Raw genomic sequence first — 10,294 nt, forward strand, 5'->3', positions numbered from 1 at the left:
ATCTTTTGAGCCTAATTAGGTCATGGTAGGACAACAATTACCACAAACAAACAAAAAATAATATAGTGTGCTACAGTGTCCGATGTGACTCTTTTTACCACTATTTTACGAATCTAAACACTGCCAGAGAGGGAGTTCACTGGCGAGTCAGGAGTCAGGAGAGGGCGCCGGGCGGCGTCTGCGTGTGCGTGCCCGTCAGTCACTCTCGGTCGTCTCGACGCAGGCATGGGTACGTAGCGGAGGCCTGCTGGCAATGGCAGGGCATGAATTGCGGCGCCGGACAAAGGGGGCGTTTAGTTCCAAAATCAAAAAATTTTAGATGTCACATCAATACTTTGACCAAATGTCGGGAGGGCTTTTCGGACACTAGTTAAAAAACTAATTTCAGAACTCACTTGGAAACCACGAGACGAATCTTTTGAGGCCTTTGACTGCATCATTAGCACATGTGGGTTACTGTAGCACTTATGGCTAATCATGCCCTAATTAGGCTCAAAAGATTCGTCTCGTCGTGTACATCCAAACTGTGTAATTAGTTTTGTTATTTAATTATTTTTAGTGCTTCATACATGTGTTTAAAGAGGAGGTGAAAATTTTTGGGTGAAAATTTTTGGGAACTAAACGGGCCCAAAGATATGGCCCAGGGGGAAGGGGTTGGTGCGTGGCATGCGAGAGACCCTGCCTGCCACTGGCCGGCGAGCCTGCCAGGGAATGCCGCGGCGCTCGCCACAGCGCGGCGCCGGCCGGGATACTCTGCGCCGAACGGAATTTTTTCTCGGCTCGGGGTCGTAGGGTGTGGTAGACGTCTAGACGTCGTTCATCGAAGTGAGACTGGAGGAGGAGGAGGAGGTGCGTGCGCGTTGCGGCGTGTCAGTGGGCGCGGAAGCCCACGGAGCCATCAGGAGGCTGCTGCTCTTCTCTTCTTTCCCGACGACGGGGGTAGGCACAAGTTCCCAGGTCCAGTGGCCCAAAAAGCCCACCAGTCTCCCTGTCTAGGAGTAGACGGTAGAGCACCCCTGAAACGCGAAATGAAAGAGAACCTGGGTATGGGTTCTCTCATCTGCTCTTCCGTGAAACTAAAGACCAAAGCAAAGAATGATCTGCACACAGTCCTACTTGTTGCAATACTCCAATTTTTTCGTTTCTTATTGGCCAGGTGCAAGACTCCAAGTTGATGGAATGATGGCTGCTACTAGTAGTCGAAATTTCGAAAGAGATCCACACTGAAAACACAGCTTCAAGCCTGCATCTCTCATCTGCAATTAACTGCACACTTGTGAAGATTGAGATTCAGGTAACGAGGAGTACTACAAGTGGTGTACTGTACTCCTAATAGACTCCTACTGTAGTTGGGAGCGGTAGGAGTATGGTACAAGAGGCCCGGTCTTTGAGACGAGACGCTGGATGCACGGCGAGGCGAGGTTTTTAATGGAGCCGGGCCGGCCGTGCGTGGCAGGGGCGAGGGAATGGTGCGCTGACTGCTGAGCTGCCGCGGCCGGCAGGGCAGTCAGAGTTGGCCGAGCGCGTACAAAATTTATTTGTTTTTGGATGGGTTCAGGAATGAGCTTTGCAGTGCCCAGGGAGAAATTCCCCCCTCCTACCCACCATCACCTCTCTGGCTCTCTCTCTTCAGCCTCGTCTCGTCCTTCCCCGGCTGCTGCAGCCTTTTCTATTATTGCGTTGCTCTCTTTCTCCTCTCCCACTCCATCGCTTGGGTTTAATGGCACATGGGTGTGATTTATGTCCAATCTGGCCCATCCGGTAAAGTGAAAGTCAGCCGGGTTGGCCTGGATCATGTTTCACACTTTCACTGAAAAGGCGTTCGTTCCCTTGTGTACTAGTAGCATAAGTACAATGCAAGGTAAAAATTACTATAATCACCAGCCAAGTAGTTTATTACCACGCTTGCCCATGGTAAATCTTCAGAGATGTTGTCATTTCTTTCAGAAGAGCGAGCATGATCTGAGCAGTATCCAAACGAGAAAGGACAGAGATTAGATAGATGGTGGAAAGGCAAATCCACAGGGCAGGGCATGATGCAGGCGTGTGCAGGGGAAAGGCGAGACACGGATGTGATTAGCCAAAAACGCCCATGCCCATGAATGAGACGGACGGTGCCGAGGAAAAGAAAATAATAAAAGAAAAGAGAAGAGAAGAGAGAGGCCCGGCGCAGGCAGGCAGACGCAGGCGGCAGGGCGCAGCAGCACACACGGAAAGCTGGGGATCATCGCCTGACATTTGCCATGAAGAGGTGCCCCTGATCAGGAGATATGGCGGGCCGGGGCGCGCCCAGATGCCCGCATCCCCTGTGGATCCGTCTCTCTGCAACCCCAACTACAACACACTTGCTTTACTATGTGCTGCATTTGGTTTGAGCACACGATTACTCTTTTCAGTCTTTGTTTGGCCAAATTACACCCAGACATTCAAAACCTTTGACAGTTACTACTACTTAGTGCTGGTAGTAGCTTTCAAAATGTTTAGCAATCTCCATGCTTTTGTGTTTCTTGGCGCCACCCCGATGGACTAATGCAAATGGGCTTTGCTACTGATGATGGATCAGAACGAAAGCAGCAGCAGAATTGATCCTTGTTCAGTAGTACGAGCGGTGTGCGTATACGCGTGCCGCAGGCCCTGTAGCTATGTTCTGAAGCAGCCGGGTGGGGCCCAGCCTTTTTTTATGGCTGTCCTACAAACATCCACTGAATTTTTCGTGAATGATACATTCATGAACATGGTTTTGGCACATCTATGTGTCGGTTTGAATGCGCTGTCGAAAATACTACAGTGAGGATGCCCTAGCTGCCTGCTAATCTCTCCATCGATCCTTGCTTGTTATTATTAACCTCCTGCCTTACCGTTCAAAAGTTAACCCTAGTTTTCTTCATCAGGGACTCCATCTGTGATTAGTTAGTTCTGATCAAACTGAGCTTTTGATCCTCTGATGATCTGATCTCTGAATATATAGTGCCCTGCTTCAATTTATGGTCGTTGTACATTCTTCAGTATAGTCGTCCCTGCACGCCGCCCCTTTCCACAAATCATCGCTTGAGCACTGTTAGGAATGAAGAGACGATTGAATGGTCGTTTGATCACACACTCCATGCACAAGCTTTTGTCTTGCTGGCACTACTGGCATGCAACACATTTGACCATGCACAAGCTGCTGGTCAAGGTCTTCTCACATCACGGGCAGATAAAACCAAAAGCTAGATCCATGATACCTGACTAAACAAAGTTACCTTTATCGTCTCTCTGCTGGGTCTAATCGCCGGGTTTTAATTTCTTTCGCCATCTATCTGCCTATCGCATCCACACAGCATGCATGCATGGTCATACTCACGCATCATGCATGTTTATATATATAAAAAGGAATACAAGTGTGCTGCTACTCTGTAGCTGATCAGCAACAGTAACAGTAATAGTAACAGGTAAAAATAGTACGTATGATGCGTATGCACGGAGCAGGTAGGTACAGGGATTTACATTGATGCGTGGGAACGAATGATTTAGTGTCAGAAATATCTCAGATTATCTGCTGTCAGAAATCTTACGTGCAGCGTGCAAGCTACCAGCAGTGCCCTAGCACTGTACCCGGCGGGGCGGTGCCTTTTTTTATTTCTTTTCTTCCCCCAATATAATTCTTGCATTGTTCACGATGGATTTCATTCATGGCGATCCATGGAGCACCACCCTTTGTCTCTAGCCTGTGTCATGTTGTTATTGATACGGTACATGGAGGATGGATGGAGAAAGAAGAAAGGTGAGGCGAGGACTTGTGGTGCCAGAGCAGTGACACCACGCTTTATTAGGGCAGGAGCCATGAAGAAGCTGCTCGCGGCCATGGCCTGGGCCTCAGGGCCTGGACACCACACGTCCACACCCATGCTCGCTCGCTCGCTTCAGTTGAAAGCAAAGGCTTTGGAGTAGAAACGCCGGAGACTCGGCCTAGCTAGCTCCCCCGTTTCCCTCCCCCATGCTGCCTCAACAAGTGTGACAGTTGTCTCACTCCACAGTTCACGAGAGAGAGAGAGAGAGAGAGAGAGAGAGAGAGAGAGAGAGAGAGAGAGAGAGAGAGAGAGAGATCGTCTCCTCACTATAAATAGGGCAAGGCACTTGGGGGCCATTCCATCTTCACTTCCAGCACTAGTTCACTGGTTGGCTCTATCTAGCTACACACAAACCTAAGCAGCCTAACCGTGTGCCTCATTTTCTTGCTCTCTCGCTCTCATTCTCACCATGAACACATAGTTCTTGCGCCCTTGTTTTTGCTCTCTCGTGGCCAGCCGCCATTGCTGCTGCTTGGTCTTGTTCAACCACAAAGAATAACCCAGTTGCTAGGTAGTTAGAAGATCAGAGGGGAAGCAAAATTGAAGGGTATGGAACAATCCTTGAAGCTCAGGAGGGATAGCGCCTAGGAAATCACTAGATTGGAGCCATGAGGAGAAAGAGATCGAGAGACGTGTGAATCGATCTGCTCGGTCTCTTCCTCTGAAGGTTCTGTCTATCAATCTGAAGCGCTATCTATCCTGAGCTCCACGGCTTGTTCTTACCACACACACGCCGCCGGCCGGCCGAGCGATCATCGATCGATCGGGTTCTTCCCCAGCTCGCTCGCTCGCTCTCTCGAGAAGTTAAATCCGTCTCTTCACGCCTCCTGTACATTGTTGCGATGTAGGTGAGAGGTCGCAGTCTCATCATGCAGCTTGACGCCATTGCTGCAGGCCGAGATATCTCCTCTTATGCTGGCTCCATGATTATTTTACCATATCCGTGCGAGCGGTGAGGCGTGTTCATGCGTGCACTCTCGCAAGTCGCAAAGTTATGGGCACCCCCCGGTTTACTTGCTACCGTACAAAAGGGTGAGTAAATGCTAGACCTAACCGATTCAAGAGCATGTTCCATCATCTCCGGCTGCAAAATTCACTCATTTAAAAACCAGAGAGCATATAGTTATTATTCCCTACCCCATGCATATATTATCATTGCTAAGAATAAATAAATGAACATGGCCCTATGTGTAGAGTTACTCTCCAAACAGTGACTTGTGAGAGTAATTTTTGTCTTTTTTTTTCTTTCTTTCTATTCCCTCCGTTCGGAAATGATCTACATATTTTGACTAGAGAAAGTCATTCGAAATAAAGTTTGACTTATTAATCACTCTTAGAATATAATGTCAATTACGAATAACTCAATGTCATCTCAAAACCTCTTTGAAATACATATGTATTGACATAAATTTTATAAACTAATTATACATATAATTTAACTAATTATTAGTCAAAGTTTATAAAGTTTGACTTTCTCTAGTCAAAATATGTAGATCATTTCCGAACGGAGGGAGTATAACAGATGGATGAATTTTCACCTTGAATCAAACATCCAATCTCGTAAAAGAATTGATCTTGGTCTCTGTTCGGCTTGTTTGCTCTCGGTTTATTCTAATTTATTTCGGCTGATTCTCTCTCACATAACACTATTGTTTCGATTTTCTGTTGTTAGCTTATTCTAGCTTATTTTGACTTATTTTAACTTACAGAACACTGTTTTTTCGCACTGCTTGGAAGCAGAGAAGAAGCAAAAACAGCAGCTTTGCATTATTTGTGGCAAAGCAGGTCTCCGGAGACGAAAGCCTCGCGCCTTTTCCTTGATGACTGCCATTTCAGGGCATGTAGGTAGGGGGCCGGATCTTCTACGCCGCCGGACTCCACGGCCCAACGGCCCATGCAATGACACGACACCTCCCTGCTCCTCGTCGAAAAAAAAGAAAAAAGTCAAAGGAAGCGTGTGATAAAAATGAAATGAAATTATGAAAGCCGTCAGGTCACTGGGGCCACATTGGTGTTGTAGTGTGTACCGGGCTACCGGCATGTAGCCTGATCCCCATTGTTCTTCCCGTGAAAGTTTTGAATACAATTTTCTTATGAGGCTCATCGTAGTACCCCTGTACCAGTACCTGTACCATATGATAAAATTTAGGCCGTGTTTACTTGGACGTTGTAAAGTTTTTTAAAAAAACATTTTTCCATATTTGAAGTACTAAATATAGACTAATCACAAAAATAATTACAGAACTCGTTTGTAAATCGCGAGACGAATCTAATGAACCTAATTAATTCATCACTAGAGATTATTTACTGTAGTATTACTGTAGCAATTTAGCATCTAATTACAGCCTAATTAGGTTCATTAGATTCGTCTCGCTATTTACAGACAGTAGTCGCAATGCGTTTTTTATTTCGTCTAGATTTAAGTCTTCATGCAGGTGCCGGAAAAAAATTTGAATTTTGATTTTTTAACTAAACACGACCTTATTGAAATCCAATGTACCCTGCCCTATTTTCAATGGACTGTACGCTGGCAGAGGAGCATTTGCTCCTCCCCTGCCATTTTTTATATTTTTTTCTCGTACACATCCTTAAGAGTAAGGCTAATAAATCGCGCCTGCTGCGGACAAAATAAATAATAGCATGGATAGCATTTAATGCAGCACAGCGTTAGAAAGCGACGTGCGGCCAATGAAAACAAGCAGCGCTGCGACACAGTGCCATTTCGCCCGTGTCAGTCGGCGTCTGGCGATGCGCTCGCTGCCCTCTCTCCTACCTTCTCTGTCCACCAGGTCGGCATTTCGCTCGCTCCGCGCCGCCAATTATACTTGCTCTAACACGAGCTCTGTTTGGTTTATGCAGTAGTACAAACTTTAACTAATAATTAGTGGTACTAAATAAAAGTAGTTTAGAAAATTAACTTCACAACTCCTACGCTACTTCGCGAAACGGATTTAATGAGAATTTTGACCTCAAAACTAGAGGTTGGTTACTGTCTCATTACTGTAGCCAATTATCGATTAATTACTACCATTAGATTCATCGCGAAAAGTTGCACTCATTCGTGAAAAGGTTTTACAAATAAATTTTATTTAGTACTTCATGCATTTAAGATTCTTTTGTAGCGCTGCATTTTTTCTATTCTTTTTTCTATTATAAAAAAACTCCTATTCCTTCGATGACACGCTGCTGCACAGTTTTTTTCCCCTTACTGAAGATTGTTACTGTTCCGGGTTAGCGCGTAAACGAAGCAAAGCGCTGCTGCAAGCTGCATGTGGGCTTACTTTACTAATCGGGTTTATAATTACTAATCAGACTAGACCGTGCACGCCACGAAGAGCTGCAGCGAGGCGCCTCGGGATTCTGAGACTGTTGCGGGTCAAAGGGGGTGCGCACGTGTTACAGTGAAACTCCAGGTCTCTCCAGTCTCCATGTCTGCAATGCTCTAAACCTGTAATTTTTGCGCGTTGCACGGCTTCTGCTCACTGTTCTGAGTAACTGATTTGCATGAACATTTTGTGTAGCAGCGGGCCGGGCCTGAATCTTTCAAAAAGGGCAAATCAAGGCGGCAGGCCTAATCGGAACGTATCAATTTTTTGTACAAAACCAACGTGACAGAGAGATTCGAGCGTTGCAGACGTGCACTTGGCTCGCTGCGGGCGATCGAGTGCCGTCCCGTCAGTGCCGGCGCGCCACGGCAGCGTACAGCCCGTGGGCGGCGAACGCGAGCCCGAAGAGGAGGACGCCCCAGTCCGCGGCGCGCCGCGCCGCGCCGGCGCCGGCGCCCGCGACGCGGAGGTGGAACAGCGCGGGCAGCACGAAGGAGAGCAGGGCGCACACCGTGCTCCCCACGAACGACGCGAACGCCCCGAACGCCGGCACGAAGCACGCGGCCGCGCACAGCGCCGCCACCACCGCGACGCGGCTCGCGTGCAGCGCCGCCTGCTCGAGGACGCCGCCGCCGCCGTTGCGCTTCCGCAGCCGCGCCTCCACGATCTCGTGGATCGGGTGCATCATGATCGGGAACGTCAGCGCCAACGCGACGCACAGCACCACCTGCCGGACACGAACCAGGAGGTTATGTTTGCTCGGCGCTAGCATCGATGCCCTCTGGGACGATCAGCAACGACTGGACTTTTTCTGGCTGACCTTGACGGCGGCGGTGGACCAGTTGTTTGGGAGGTTGAGCGTGATGATGTCCTTGGTGCGTCGCCGTAGGCGAGGTACCCGCAGGCGCCGAAGCAGACGTAGACGGCGGTGACGCCGGCGATGGCTTGGAGGAGCACGGACCAGAACCTGATCCGGTCAGACATGGACGCCTCCAGCGCCACCGTCATGCAGAACCCCTCGAAGCAGAACACGGCGAAGCCGCAGGCGAACGCGACGCCCCAGGGCTCCGCGACGGCGCTCCGCCCGGCGAACGGCTGCCCGCCGCGCGCGGCCAGGAGCTGGGCGTCCTGCTTCACCACGGCGGCCACGGCCAGGACGGTGCACGCGTCGGCGAGGATGCTCAAGTGCGCGAGTGAGGGCAGCGAGCGGACGAAGGAGAGCGCGGCCTGGACCGGGAGCAGGAGCGCGAGGACCACGGCGGCCGGCGAGACCGGGCTCGGGCCGCCGCCGCCGCCCTCGGCGGCGAAGACGGAGGAGACGTTCTGGCCGATGAAGACGAGGTAGGCGACGGTGCCGCCGGTCTGGGACAGGATGATGGTGGCCTCCGTGAAGCACCTGCCGACCCGGCCGAAGCACTTCTCGCCCAGGTCGCCGTAGGTGTAGTTGCAACTGCGATGCCGGTGGCCATGCTCCTCGACCTCCGCTTCTTGCTCGCGCAGTTTGTCTCTGCAGTCCAACTAAAGGATGAACAGGAAGGATCAAACTCTGAATCAATCGAGAAGATCGATAGCAAAGCTCAATCGACTAGTCAAGGAGGAGTATTTAAGTACTGACCAGCAAAAGCATGCAGTAGAAGGTGGCGGCGCCGGCGCCGGCGACGCCGAGTGCTCCGGCGAGCCAGCCGGCGGTGCGGAAGGCGTAGGGCAGGCCGAGCACCCCGGTGCCGACGAAGGAGACGACGATGTTCCCGATCGTCTGCGCGGGAGTCGCGCCACTCCGCCCCTCCAGCAGCGGCACCTTCTGCTCCACCGCCATCAACCCCCGGCAAACCGCAAACCTCGAGAGCTCCCGAATGAAGGAGCTGAAATTGAACTGCCGTCGACGCGGCACTTTTCTCGATTCTTTTTCCGTGTTCTTGGATGGACGCGCGCGAGGATGAGGATGAATGGATTGGATGATCCTTTGGTAGGTGGCGTGGCGGCTGTGGGGTTGCCGGGTAGCCGTGGCACAGCACATGGAAATGATGCTGCTGTCCGAGCGAACTGTGCGCTCGTGTTCGTCTGGCCGGGAACGCGAGGAAATCACACGGATCGTTGATTGGGCGGATCAGACGGATCGGGTGGGTCGGTCTGGTTTGCGCGGCTAGGCTCTGGAAGCGTGGAGTGACTCTGGTGAAGGGGAGACAAGAGGAGCCGCGTGGAGCACGCAGGTTCGTCGCCGCGTATCACCAACAGGGTTAACCATTTCGTTTTCCGATGAAATCCCGGTGTTTAGCGGAACCGAAATTTCGGTAAATTTCGGTGGATTTCGGTGAATTTTGAACGAATTTTGTTGAATTTTGAAACGAAATATATCCATAAATACCAAAATTTTGGATCCCGGTAACTAACGGAAACGAAAAAAATCAAAATTTCGGCGAAATTCCGCCGAAAAGTTAAACCCTGATCACCAACGACCGAAAGAGAACAAGAAACAGGTAATGTGGCAGGCTGGCAGCGGATCAATGATTGAGCACAGCTTTCCGTTTCTTTTGGGCCAGGGAACCGGTATTTGCTGCTTTCCCTATTGGAGTACATGAAGAATGCAATTACAGCATTCAAAAATTTGTGCCTACAAAAATACAATCGGTGCTTTTAGGTCAGCTTACTTAATAGTATTTCATTTAAGCCAAGCACGGTTGCAGCTAATCTATTATCTTATTATTTGGCCAATAAACGGAGCCTTCACGTTCGCTCTCAAGACCTAGAAATTCACACATTAATCGTAGAAAAATAAAAATTACCCACCACTGCCATTACGATAAAAATTTCCCTAAAATACCCATGTGCTTAATTAAAAATCACCCACAAATGCCATGATGAAAAATTAGATATAAAATATCATTTAGCTATGTATCAGTTACAAATATATACTATTAATAAAAACTAAAGCTAACAATAATCAATCAAAATAAAATGAAAATAAGAATAATTATCTGCATAATATTATTAAAGCTCAACAAATCAAATTAATATTATAGGTACATCATAGTTGAATTGTTTTAGTCAACAATAAGACATAACTTACGATAATGAACATGATGATGTATGGTAAAAAATAGTATAACCTTTAAGTAAGGATACAACCACATGCAAATT

At 48.9% G+C, this 10,294-nt stretch overlaps 1 long non-coding RNA gene and 1 pseudogene across 1 annotated transcript; one reads left to right on the forward strand and one right to left on the reverse strand.

The window, feature by feature from the left end:
• Window positions 1–4,097: 4,097 nt before the first annotated feature.
• Window positions 4,098–5,938, forward strand: LOC120649301. Its single transcript, XR_005665219.1, has 2 exons — window positions 4,098–4,862; window positions 5,540–5,938. It is a non-coding gene; the product is annotated as an uncharacterized LOC120649301 (long non-coding RNA).
• A 1,063-nt stretch (window positions 5,939–7,001) lies between these two features.
• LOC120649302 lies at window positions 7,002–9,277 on the reverse strand (annotated as a pseudogene).
• Window positions 9,278–10,294: the final 1,017 nt, after the last annotated feature.

This window comes from Panicum virgatum, chromosome 9K (genome assembly GCF_016808335.1).
Source record: "Panicum virgatum strain AP13 chromosome 9K, P.virgatum_v5, whole genome shotgun sequence".
Lineage (NCBI taxonomy): Eukaryota > Viridiplantae > Streptophyta > Magnoliopsida > Poales > Poaceae > Panicum > Panicum virgatum.